We start from the raw sequence: 8,762 nt of genomic DNA, 5'->3' as shown, positions 1-8,762 counted from the left end.
CTCCCCGGGGAGGCCTCGGAGCACAGGCGCCCGCCCGCCCGCCGGCCGCTCTCCCGGCCTCCGCCAGGGCCCGTCTGTGCGCGGGGGCCAGCCCCTCCCTGGGCTCCAGGCGTCCCTTCCCGCGCCAGGACGCCGGCAGTCGTTCCCGCTCTCCCCCACATCCCTCCCACTGGATATTCCCACCTGGTACAAACAATGCCGTTTCTCCCATCTTTTTTTTGTTTTGAGTCGGAGTCTCACTGTCGCCCGTCCTGGAGTGCAGTGGCACAATCCCAGTCACCGCAGCCTCCACCCTCTGGGCTCCAGTGATCCTTCCGCCGCAGCCCTCCCAGGGGCTGGAACTACAGGCGTGCGCTACCACACCCGGCTAGTTTTTGGTTTATTGTAGAGACGAAGTCTCGCCAAATTGCCCTGGTGGGTCTCGAACCCGTGGGCTCAGGCAATCCTCTCGCCTCAGCCTCGCAAAGTGCTGGGACCATAGGTGTGAGCCACTGTGCCTGGCCTCTCTTCCACTTTTTCTTGAACCCTTTCCGACGAGGCAGCCTTCCCCACTTTCCTCTTCTCTTGGTCAAGTTACCATCACCTCAGCTCACTAGGCTCTGGTTTCTCAGTCTCCACCATGATTTCCTTATCAGGAGCATCGGACCCAGGCGGTCCCAGCCTCCCCACACACTTTCTCCCCAGGTTTCTCGGACCCACGCACTCTTGGTTGCCTTTATCTCACCAGCCACCCCTTCTCAGTCTCCCCGGGTGGCTCTTCCCTCCTGGGTGACTTCTGAATGTTAGCGTGTCCCTTGACATCTTCTTGACTCCCTTGATTCTTATTCTCTAATTTTTTTTTAATTAAAAAAAATTTTTGTTGTTGAGGTCTCACTGTGTTGCCCAGGCTGGAGTGTGGTGGTACAATCATGGGCTGGCTAATTTTTTTTTTTTTGGAGAGATGGAGTCTCTCTCTGTTGCCCAGGCTAGTCTCAAATTCCTGGGCTCAAGCAATCCTCCCGCCTCAACCTCCCTAAGTGCTGCGATTACAGGTGTAAGGCACCATGCCTGGCCACTTATTCTCTTGAGAGATTGTACCTTGTTTTGTGATTTTAGATATTACTCTTCTATATACTGACAATTCTGCCTTTAGACCTCTCAGTTCTCAGTTCTCTACTTAACTATTTAGTCGTCTAATGAAACATCTCACATTCAACAAGTCCAGAACTAAACCTTAAAGCACAACCTACAGAGTGGGAGAAAATACTTGGAAATCATATATCTGATAAGGGTCTGGTATCCAGAATATATAAAGACCTCTTACAATAAAAATTCAAATAACCCAGTTTTTAAAAGAGAAAATAACTTGAACAGACATTTCTCCAAAGAAGACAAATGGCCAATAAGCACATGAGAACCTTAGTCAGTAGGGTAATATAGATAAAAGCCCAGTGAGGCTCCATCTCACTCCCACTAGGATGGCCACAGCCAAAAAGATGGCAATAACAGATGCTGGCGAGGATCTGGAGAAAAGGGAACTTTCATACTTGCTGATGAGAATGTAAAATGGTGCAGCTGTTTTGGAAAGCAATTTGGCAGTTCCTCAAAAAGTTAAGCCTAGAGTGACTATATGACCCCGCAATCCCACTCCTAGGTATATGCTCAAGAGAACCGAACACGTGTTCACACGAACACTTGTACATGAATGTTCATCGCAGCATTATTCATGATAGCCAAAGAGTGAAGACCCAAGTGTCCATCAACTGATGAATAGATAAATAAAGTGTGGTATAGCCATGTAATGGAATATTTTCCAGCCATGAAAATAATGAAGGACTGATTATATGCTGCAACATGAATGAACCTTGAAAACATTACACAAAGCAAAAGAAGTCAGACACAAAAGGCTACCTGTTGTGTAATTTCATTTATGTGAAATTTCCAGAACAGGCAAATCTATAGAGACTGAAATTAGATGTCAGGGAGGGAGGATGCCAGTTTGGGATTTCTTTTTGGGGTCATCAAATGTTCTCTTTTAAAAAAAAAAATAGTTTGATTCTCATTTCCTAATCAAATGTTCAAGAATTAGGTAGTGGTGAGGGTTGCACAACCTTGTGAATATTCTAAGAACCACTGAACCACTAAGCTATATGTGTGTGTGTGTGTGTGTGTGTGTATTTTTTTTGAGTTGGAGTCTCACTCTGTTGTCCAGGTTGGAGTGCAAAAGCATGCTCCCAGCTACCGTAGCCTCGACCTCTTGGGCTCCGGCGATCCTTCCGCCTCAGTCTTCCAAATAGCCAGAACTACAGGTGTGCACTACCATGCCCAGCTAATTTTTTTGATTTATTGTAGAGACGAGGTCTCCCCAAGTTGCCCGGGTGGGTCTTGAACCTGCAGGCTCAGGCAAACCACTCACCTCGGCCTCCCAAAGTGCTGAGATTACGGGCTGAGCCACCAAGCCTGGCCAAACTATATGTTTTAAAAAGGTAATTTTCTGCCAGGCTCAGTGGCTCAGCCTATAATCCCGCACCTTTGGGAGGCTGAGGGGAGCGGATTGCCTGAGCCTACGGGTTTGAGACCCGCCTGGGCAATTTGGTGAACCCTCATCTCTACAATAAATCAAAAAAAATTAGCTGGGCGTGGTACCGCACACCTGTAGTTCCAGCTACTTGGAAGGCTGAGGCGGAAGGATCTCCAGAGCCCAGCAGGTCGAGGCTGTGGTGACCGGGAGCGGCCATTGCACTCCAGTCTGGGCGACAGAGTGAGACTCCAACTCAAAAAAAAAAAGGTAATTTTCTTATTTTTGTGTCGGGGTCTCTGTCACACAGCCTCGACCTCTTGGGCTCAGGTAATCCTTTTGTCTCAACAAGTAGCTGGAACTGCAGGTGCAGGCCACCATGCCTGGATAATTTTTTAAATTTTTTGTAGAGATGAAGTCTCATTATATTACCCAGGCTAATTTTGAACTCCTGGGCTCAAGCAATCCTTCCACCTCGGTCTCCCAAAATGCTGGGATTATAAGCATGAGCCACCCTGCCCAGCTTGAATTGAACATTTTTTAAAGGGTAAATTTTATGATATGTGAATTACATCTCAATTTTAAAATTTACCATAATGAAAAGTGAAAGAAACAGAACTCTCGATTCTCCCTTTTCCGCCTGAAGTGTCTCCCAGTGTCCCCTGTGCCCCACCTAGCCTGCTGGTCAGGCCACAACACTGAGGTGTCCTGCCTTCTCTCATCATCTCACACCCCACATCCAATCTGTTAGAATATCATGATGGTTGCTCCTTCCAAATACATCCAGAATCCAAACCTTTCTCACTTCCCTACTGCCATGACTCTTGCAGGAGCGACCCTCTCTTGTGCCTGCTTCTCCGTAGGGGAGTCCTCCTGCTTTCCTGTTTCCCCCCTGGCCACGCTAACAACAGTCCTTAACAAGGCATCGGGGGACCCCCTCACAGCACACATCAGGTTCTGTCCTTCCTCTGCTCAAAACCCTGCAAGGGCTCCCATCTCACTTCAAGAAAACTCGAGGTCTTACTGGGGCCTGCAAGGCCTTCACGTCACTCCCCGCCTTCACTTCTCATCTTCGACCAGCCCCACGCACTTGCCTCCGACTCCTCGCAGCTCTCAGAATGCACCAGGCAGCTCTAAGCCAGGCCTTTGCCCTGCTGCTGCCTTCTGCCTGGTTCTCCCCGGCCCTGACCTGAGCTACTGCCCTGGTCTGATCACCCCTTCCCCACACTCATCCTCCCTCACCTGCTCTGCTCTTCCATTGTACTTAACCCTGTTAGCATGCTATTCATTCACATATTTGTTTCTATGTTTGTTTTCTTTCCTGCACCTGGTGTCAGAGCACACGGGCCAGGGCTCTTGCCTGCTGCATCCATGCTGTGGCCCAGGTGTCTTGAACAGCGTCTGGCATCTAGCATTACTCGAGGAATAATTGTTGAATGAACGCATGAACTCTAAAGAACGAGAAGGAATTAACCAGGAAAAGTAGCTGGAGAGGAACGTAGAAGGGAATGTTCTGGGCAGACAAACAACATGTGTAAACGCCTTAACAAATGCAGGCAGGGAAAGTAACATTTGCTCATGAAACAGATGGCATGAAGTCACTTGATAAAAGTTTATTCCCGTTCATGATAAAGACAACCTCTTAAACTGCTTAACAAGCTCTAAGCAAACTCATGAGCTTCCTTCTCAACCTGATAAACCTACCAGGGACTTGGAGCAAATGGCACATGAACTGGAAGGGTTCCCACGGTCAGCTGGTCTTCTGGTTCTGGTAGAATTCTACTTCCCTGACCCTTGGAAGTTGGGCTTAGCCATGGTACTTGCTTTGAAATGCTAGCGACAGAGCCTGTGTTGCTTGAGGGTGGAAACTTCCACAGCCAGCACACACTTCATCTCATTCCTTCCTCCTGCCTTAGTGATTATGAAAGGTTCTGTCTGAGGAGGCACAGACTGTATCCCCCAGGAGCCTGGATCTCTGAGAGAACAATAAGGGAACACTCATGCCCCACGACTTGTGTTAGACATAAAGTGTGAGCAGAGATAAACTTGTATTGTGTTAAGCTGCTCCATTTTGGGATTGTTACTGCAGCATACCTTGGCCTATCCTGAGTCAACGCCTCTACTCTTCCACAATGTCCTGGAAATTACAACTAATGCAATAAAAAATTAAAGAGGCCGGGCTCGGTGGCTCATCCTGTAATTCCACGCTTTGGGAGGCCGAGGTGAGTGAATTGCCTGAGCCTGCGGGTTTGAGACCCACCTGGGCAACTTGGTGAGACCTCATCTCTACTATAAATCAAAAAAATGAGCCAGGCATGGTAGCGCGCACCTGTAGTTCTGGCTACTTGGAAGGCTGAGGCGGAAGGATCACCGGAGCCCAGCAGGTCGAGGCTGCAGTGGCCGGAAGCGGCCACTGCATTCCAGTCTGGGTGACAGAGTGAGACTCCAACTCAAAAAAAAAGAAAAAGAAAAAAGAAAAGAAATTAAAGAGGCTTAAGGGTTGGAAAGGAAGAAGCCAAATCACCTGTTGTTTCTGGTGATGTGATCACCCACCTGGAAGACCCAAAAGCAAAGTAGCTGGTCACAGATCAGTACAACAAACCAACCACTTTCCTATAGATCAGCAATAACAATCTGAGGCCAGGTATGGTGATTCAAGCCTGAAATTCCAGCACCTTGGGACGCCAAGGTGAGAGGACTGCCTAAACCCAGGGGTTCGAGACCAGCCTGGACAACTTGGTGGGACCTCATCTCTACAATAAACTAAAAAATTAGCTGGAAGTGGTGGCATATGCCTGTGGTTGCAGCTACTTGGAAGGCTGAGGAGGAAGGATCACCTGAACCCAGCAGGTCGAGGCTGCGGTGGCCATGATTGTGCCACTGCCCTCTAGCCTGGGCGACAGAGTGAGACTCCAACTCAAAATAATAATAATAATAACAACAATCTGAGAATGTAAGGATACCGTAAAATCCCATTCACATTCACCATAGTAACAAAAACTATGAAATACTTAGGAGTAAATAAATTAGAGCTATATGAGGGAGGACCCCCCCAAAAATGAAATTATCTTTTGGAGGGCAGACTCCTTATAGTACAGGTTTCTCCTGCTAGGTAAGTGTTCTAGGAACTCATTGATACATTGGCATCAGTGTACCAGCTAGCATTGTTGTGAGAGGCTGCGTTAGGCTTCAGTGAATTTTGGGGGGGAGATTCTTTCAGCGCATTTGCCCGTTTCATGACAGGTGATTTACAAGTGCAGCTGCCCACCCCACACTGACAGTTCAACACTTTTTGACCAAAAAACACATGACCCTCATGCCAAACCCTCCCTATTTACCTGATCTTGCGCTGAACGCCTTTTTTTGTTGTTGTTTCCCCGGATGATAAAGGTCCTCAAAGGGAAAGGTTTTGCTGATTTAGAAAAGGTCAAAAACTCTTTTTGACAAGTTCAAAAACTGCTTTGAGCAGTGGAAAAAAGCATCTTGATAGGTGTATTGAATCAAACAGAGAGTACTGTGAAGGTGACCAAAGTTTAAGCATGTAAGAATAGATACACAGCCGGGTTCAGTGGCTCAGCCTGTAATCCTGCGCCTTTGGGTGGCTGAGGTGAGTGGATTGCCTGAGCCCGCGGGTTCAAGACCCGCCTGGGCAGCGAGACCTCATCTCTACAATAAATCAAAAAATCAGCCGGGCGTCGTAGCGCATGCCTGGAATTCCGGCTACTGGGAAGGCTGAGGCGGAAGGATCGCTGGAGCCCAGCAGGCGAGGCTGCAGTGTCCAGGAGTGGCCACTGCACTCCAGTCTGGGCGATAGAGTGAGACTCCAACTCAAAAAAAAGAAAAAGAAAAAGAATAGATATACAATTATAGATAAATAAATTCTGGGTTTTTTGGGGATCCTGTCTCATACAAGACCTTCATGGAAAAAACAGTAAAGTTGTATCGAAGGACACAAAAAAGATCCACAAGGTGTTATGCTGTAGGTAATGTTTCTCATCCACGGTTTCTGGCTTATAACTCCCAGACCCCTTAAACAGTCTTTCCTTACAATGTGGCATCTGTTGGGCCTCAGAAACAGAACTCTGCAACCTTTTCTTGCCCGTCTTTCTCAGCCCCAAGGCAGGATTCTGATCTTCCTGGCCTTTCTGATTGTGGCTGCTAAGTTCCTCCAGAGCAGGTCCTTCTGTAAAAACCCAGAAAAGGCCGGGTATGGTGGCTCATGCCTATAATCCCAGTCCTTCAGGAGGCTGAGACGGGAGGATTGCTTGAGCCCAGAAATTCAAGGTCAGCCCTGGCAACATAGCAAGACCTCATCTTTACAAAAAAAAAAAATCCCAGGAGGACAGGGTTGCAGAGCTTCTGGGTAGGTGATCAAGTGGAGGCTCTTGAAGGGTGGTGCCCAGGGATGGCACGGAAGCTCCACTCCTTCCGCTATACCTTGCCCTACATATCTCTGCACCTGTCTCCTTTGCAATATCCTTTATAATAAACCAGTAAATGAAAGTAAGTGTTTCCTTGAATTCTGTGAACCACTCTTGCAAATTAATCACACCTAAAGAGGAGGTCATAGGAACCCCAACTTGAAGTTGGTCGGTCAGAAGTTCCAGAGGCTGGATTTGCGACTGTTCTCCAGGGTGGAGGGAGCAGTCTTGTGGGACTGAGATCTGGATCTGGCACTATCTCTAGGTGGAGAGCATTGGAATTGAATTGGAGGATACTCAGCTGGGGTCGCTGCTTGGCACTGGGGAGAAACCGCACATTTGATCACACACAGAGGCCTTTCCCTGTGTTGATGATTGTTGTGGCCTGAGAGTAGAGGAAAAACACGCTTGGGAGAGCTGTCCCTTCAGGGTACAGATCAGCAGAGAGGTGTGTTACGTTCAATGAGGCTGACTACGATTGTAAAGATGCTAATTCTTTCCACATCAGTGTAAAACTTCAGTGCAATCCCAATCAAAAACCGAGAGGACTCTTCTTAGAACTCTACAGGATAGTTCTAAAATTCATGTTTATTCATTCAATGAAAACTTATGAAGAGCCTTTTACGGGTGTGAGTCTGTTCTAGGTGCTGGAGATACAATAGTGAACAAAACAAAATAGCTGCCTTCATGAAGTTTTGATTCTAATGGAGAAAAAGTGATATAAACACAAACGCATATAGATAGATAATATCTCGTGGTGATTTTACATGGTGTATCTAAATGTGCTACAATAATGCCTTGAAAAGAACAAACGGTGGGAGTCAGGAGCTTGCCTGGCCAGATCTAAAGTCACATGTATTGTAAGCTACAGCTCTAAAAACAGGTGGACAGGCGTATGCAAATCGATGAAAGAATAGATTAGGACCCAAAATATTTGTGCACCTAGGGGAACTCGACATAGGACAGAGCAGGTACTCCTAGCTGGGACCGGGGGGGGAGGGTGGGGGGGACAAGGATGATTTCCTCATCAGAGGGTTGAGACAACTCACTTCACTTATGGAAAAAACTGATCCCTATTTCCCACCATATACAAAAATAAATCCAAGTTTAAGCCCCCTCCCTTTTTTCCACAGGCGCGTGCCACCATGCCTGGCTAATTTTTTGATTTATTGTAGAAATGAGGTCTCACCAGTAGCCCAGGCTGATCTCAAATCCCTGGGATCTGGCAATTCTCTTGCCTCCACCTCCCAAAGTGCTGGGATTATAGGTGTGAGACACTGCATCTGCCTAAAAATCCAAAATTTTTTATTTCGTATTTTATTTTTTTTAAAGGTGTGGAGTACAATTCAGGATTAGGTATACAAACGTTGATTATGCAGGTACCCTTGTCGTGAGTTGTGCCCCTCCCTCCCCTAGCAGTTTCCCACTATGGCCAGTCCCTTTCTTATAGTATTATGATAATTATTCGAGGTCCGCTTATGAGTGTAAACATATGGTACTCTTTCTTTGTTTCTGTGATAGATCACTGATTACGACCAACTCCAAATCCATCCAAGTTGCTGTGAAGTGTTTGTCCTTCTTTATGGCTGCATAATATTCCACTGTGTATATGTACTACATTTTTTAATCCAGTTCAGCTTCGATGGGCAGCCTGGTTGGTTCCACATTTTTGCTATTGTGAATAGATCTGCAACAAACATATGTGTGCAGGTATCGTTTTTGTAGAATGACTTGTGTTCCTCTGGGTATATTCCCAGCAGGGGGGTTGCTGGGTCATATGGAAGGTCAATTTCTAGTTCTTTCAGAAATCACCACACTGTCTTCCAAAGAGGTTGCACTAGTTT

The sequence above is a fragment of the Carlito syrichta genome, unplaced genomic scaffold (genome assembly GCF_000164805.1).
Source record: "Carlito syrichta isolate Samal-C Ts95f unplaced genomic scaffold, Tarsius_syrichta-2.0.1 Scaffold307214, whole genome shotgun sequence".
NCBI lineage: Eukaryota > Metazoa > Chordata > Mammalia > Primates > Tarsiidae > Carlito > Carlito syrichta.
This window is presented reverse-complemented; position numbering follows the sequence as displayed.